The sequence below is a fragment of the Euphorbia lathyris genome, chromosome 1 (genome assembly GCF_963576675.1).
Source record: "Euphorbia lathyris chromosome 1, ddEupLath1.1, whole genome shotgun sequence".
NCBI classification, from domain to species: Eukaryota; Viridiplantae; Streptophyta; class Magnoliopsida; order Malpighiales; family Euphorbiaceae; genus Euphorbia; species Euphorbia lathyris.
The window spans coordinates 69,741,920-69,746,904 of record NC_088910.1 but is presented as its reverse complement, the minus strand read 5'-3'; the positions used below and the strand labels follow the sequence as shown (position 1 = coordinate 69,746,904).

The 4,985-nt window shown below is 34.4% G+C and overlaps 1 non-coding gene across 1 annotated transcript; it reads right to left on the bottom strand.

Annotated features, from left to right (window-relative positions):
* Window positions 1-4,878: 4,878 nt before the first annotated feature.
* On the bottom strand, window positions 4,879-4,985 carry LOC136216045 (small nucleolar RNA R71). Its single transcript, XR_010683041.1, has one exon. It is a non-coding gene; the product is annotated as a small nucleolar RNA R71 (small nucleolar RNA).

The following is a 4,985-nucleotide window of genomic DNA, read 5'->3' as shown; positions in this document are numbered from 1 at the left end:
AAATTTATTTAAAAGTTTGTTTTACTTATTTGTAAATCAAAAGTGTTAAATGAATTAAAACAAAATAACCGGGATATGCATAACAAAAGTTTTGTATAGTTGTATTAATCTAATATGTAATTGTTACATTTTAATTAGATTAAATATAGAAGATACGAAACTGGTAGAATTAAAATTGGATGAAAGTTAATTTGACAAGTTAATGTGATTAACCTAAATGTTACATAAATATTTTATGTAATCAACCAATTAAATTTATTTAATTGAGTCTGTGCATGTTTGGAGTTATGGACATATTTGGACCCTCTATTTAGTCTTTTGGTATTTGAAATAGGACCTGCGTGTCCTGCATATCTACTATCTATTGTAATTTCTCTTCTCATCTAATTCCCTTCAAGTTATTTGAAGTTTTCTTTGGTACTATAGAAATTAATATTGATGTAATTTCGAGGCGCCATGGAGAAGACGGAGGATCTAAAGAGAAATATGTAATAGTTAGTATTTCCCTAGGTTTGGCCTTTTATTCCGTTTCTGGCTCAACGGAATAATTTAGATAATATGTCCATAACGCCAATGTATGTGTCTGATGTATGCTAAAGCAAATCAAGACTAGGTTAGATTATGAGACTTAAAATAAAAATCCCTCACTAATTAAAAGTTAAGTAAATAAGCAAGTTATTAAAATCGGTTGCCCCTTCCTAATATTATAATTCAGCCGGCAGTACTGGGGGCCTTTGGGTTGTTGAGTAAACTCAAGCTCGGGGTCTTATGGTAACCTGAATTATCGAAAATCGTCTTTTGATGAATATGAGGTAATACTTAAATTAGATTATGATAATTGGATGGGTAAACTCATGTTGTCATAAACTAATGGGCAATATGGTTAGGATTAATATGAATAACATATTAGTTACTAATGTCCTTAGTAACCCAATAACCTAGGAATCACATTGTTGATGTGATTGATTGTATGAATCTACCTAACAAATGAGACTAGCTTGTTGAGTAAACTCAAGGTGAAATTTCAGGAGTTAGGATCCTAGCTCACTAAAGGATTTGTGAAATTCTTCGAATTAATATGGAAGGCTATTGTTAGGCATGAAATTGACTACATTTTAACGTATTAATTATAATGAATTAAGGGTGTTTGTTGTGTTTTATTGCAAGAAGGAAGGTCTTATGGGTATTTTTATGCAGATAAGGAAAGTTTAAGCCGAACAGACTGGAAGCAGCCTGTTCGCACATACCAATAGGGGATTGAACCATTCTTTGATCTAACGGTCAAACGCCGGAACTTCTGATGATGGACAACGACTAGACGGGATGTTGGTACGGCAGTAGCTGCAGACAAAGAGGCGGATAAGTGTAGGTGTAAAGCAATATGATGAAAGGAAAGCTCGGCCCTTGAGTGTTCAAGGGTCAAAATGATCTTCACTACTTTTAGCAATTTTAGATTTCTGAACAATTGACTTTGTTTTGTATTATATTTTGATCGGATACTTTTCTGGTACCGTTTTGACCCTGGCCTTTCCTTTAAATAGATGTAGTAAGGAAAGATAGAGGATCAGATCTTTTTGGAAGGAAAAGCATAGACTTTAACTGAAAGAAAGAGAGCTCCATAGATGGAGTTTCAGAGCTTTGAACTAGTTGATTGCTCACTCGCCAGTATGAGTGAGTAATCCTTTTGAATAGGCGCGGCCAGTCGGGACCGGTAATGTAAGCTTTCTAAGTCCATCAATGAATGAATGGTGTTTATGTATGAAGTGTTTGATGAGGTTTTATATTTCAGTGCTTATGCATTTATGCCTGTGTTAGATGAATGTTAGGACACTGCTTTCATCTTCACCGAACTCTCAATCAAACATCTAACCCCGAAGCAGAAATGTTAGGTGGTTTTATCAAGGGTTTTCATTTGAAATGTTGCTTCAATCTTAATGCAAGAAAGAACAACCCTTTAGGATGCTATTGGTTTTAGTAAGTCTTAGAATCTTAAGAACACAGGAGAGTTGACTTAAGTGAGAGTTAAAGCAGAAACCTTGACTTCAGTTGCACCATTTATGACTTATTAGGTTGTTTAGAAGCTTACGGTAACCTGTTCCACTGTGCTTAGCCTGTTCCACCTGTTTATCGTTATCAAGTAGTCATTTTTATACGTGAATTCATTTGTGTAGTCACAAGTCTTGACATTTCTCAACATCTATCAATATAAAAGAGTCACACACTACGAACACCCTGTTCTACAACGTATTTCTTGTAAACTTTGGTCCTCAATCCCTGTGGATACGATACTTGACTTATCACTTTATTACTTGTATCTAGTGCACTTGCTAGAGTCCGTTTGGGAGACAACAGCTATTAATTTGGAAAAATAATGGGATCAATTTAAAATGAATTAAAAGACCTATAATTTTAGATTGATGTACTTTAAAGCAAATGAATAACATACGTTTACTCTTTCTCACTTTCATGTTAAATTAAAACACTCCTAAAATCATGACTAAAACCAATCTGCAAAATATACTTACCGATAACAAGTTGAACGGTTCAAACTTCACAGACTGGTATCGCAACCTCAAAATCGTTTTGAAGTTCGATAAGATAGGGTATGTACTTGATACGTCGATACCCCCTACCCCGGTGGATGATGCCCCCATCAAAGAGTATACCTAAAATATCATATATAAATACATCAAGTTTACATTGAAATCGTGCTAATTATATTCATTTAGAGTACTTTTACGTCTTTATATACTTCTTTGATGCAAGGTACTTAATTATTTGGTTAAATCCAAATAGGAGCTAAAACGGAGCTAAAACGAGGGAAAAACCTAAGTTACGTGCCAAAAATACGTATTAATCAAAAGACCGACTCAAGGAGACAAGAAGCAGCCGAGAGATGGGGGAAGACATCCCTGTCGCGACTGAGATTCTCAAAATCTCAGTCGCGACACGCTAATCTTAGACACCAAAGATCGAAGTTTTTCAGCTTTCTCCCATGCCCCGTGTCGCGACTGAGATTCTCAAAATCTCAGTTGAGACAGCGAAGAATTTTGCACACCTTTCACATGTCAGAAATCCAAAAAATGCGTCTGTTCGTTTGGATAAAAGCGACCCTTCACCAGCGGACACGACCCTTCAATTACAACCATTCACCAACTATAAATAAGTGATTCATTTCAGAATTCAGTGTTGGTTAAGTTGGAGAAATTATAGTTTAGAGAGTTGTTATTATGTTCTGATTCAGAAAAGAGTTAGAAGTTTAGATTACATTTCTATAAAAACAAACTTGATGTACACAAGTTGTTCTTAGATTAGTTATAAACACAGTAGTGATTAGTTTAGTTTTAAAGATTGTTCAAAGACAAGTTCTCATTCTGGTAGTGGACCTAGCGGTCTCTATTCCGAAGATTCAGCGAGAAGAACTAACGGCTGAAGCGCAAAAGGGTCTAACAAACCTACGGAGTTTGAGGAAAAGATTGACAACCCGGATCTCAAAGTTTTCGTCAAAATGCTATCCATGTTTCTTCCTCTCTGTTAACTTGTGAAGATTCACAATTCATTAATAATACATTCATCGTATTCAATATATTCTTCCTGTTGTTATTTTGATGTTGTTCTGACAAAATGATTTTCAAAATGATAAACTGGTGTTTTCATTAAAACATTTTACACAATTATATTTACAAGGAAACTTTGTTGAACACTTGAAAGAATTAGTTTTTATGGATGATATGATCGTTAGCGCGGCTTATCGGATATAAAATACCAATTTGATTAAGGTAGAAATCTGCTCCGATCCAGAGAGATTTCTACCGTTCGAAGCCATTTAATTGCATAAATTCTTGAATTATTACATATTCATAATCTTACCAAAGTTATAGTTGCTTTCTTCGCTTAATGCGAATAAGTTTTTTACATATTTTTATTTTACGAAAGCTTCTGGCGTGTAATTAATTCTCAAGACAGAATTGTACTCTAAGTTTAATATAACGTTCTCATCTAATCCTAATTAATCCAAACCAATACAATTAATTAAACGATTTTCTTAAGTTAAACCTAAAGACGTGAATAAAACTGAATTAAAATAAGTTTTAGTTAAAAAGCGTTCCCTGTGGGTTCGATATCTTTTATTACTACAAGCGTATACCGTGCACTTGCGGAAATCGCTCAACAAGTTTTTGGCGCCGTTGCCGGGGAACGCCAAAATTTTAAACAAAAATTTAGATTTTTTGTGTTTTATTTCGAATCTAGGTTTATACATACTTATTTTAACTTTTGCAATTTATTAATTTTAATTTACTAACATATTTATTTTTCAAATTCTGTTTTGAAGGTAGTTTCGGTTCGTGCATGATTTCAGGTTCATGCGCAGTTCTCGAAGTTCAGGCATTCCACCAAACCCATTAGACCCAGAAATTGAAAAAAACATTAAAAAGAACAAGAAAAACAAGAAAAACAAAAACAAAACTCCATTAAAGACAAATACCGAGTCTGATAAAATGGCAAACCCACCAACACTTATGGATTACGCTAGGCCAGGGGTGGCCGGTGTAACCAATAGTATCGTTAGACCCAGAATCACCGCAAACCAATTTGAAATTAAGCCAGCATTGCTTAATATGTTGCAAAATAATGTAACATTTTACGGATTACCTAACGAAAATCCTAACACTCATTTGACAAATTTCCTTGAAATTTGTGACACTTTTAAAATACCAGATGTGACTGCCGAAGCAATCAAACTTTGCCTTTTTTCCTTTCACTTTGAAGCATAGAGCCAAAGAGTGGTTAACTTCAATGTCAGGCGCAACATTTGCAACTTGGGAACAATTAGCCCAAGCATTTTTATCAAAATATTTTCCTTTAGCAAAAACCGCAAGAGTCATAAAAGAGTTAACATCTTTTTCTCAAAATGATAATGAAACTCTTTATGAGACTTGGGAACGTTTTAAAGAACTTCAACGTTTATGCCCACACCACCAATT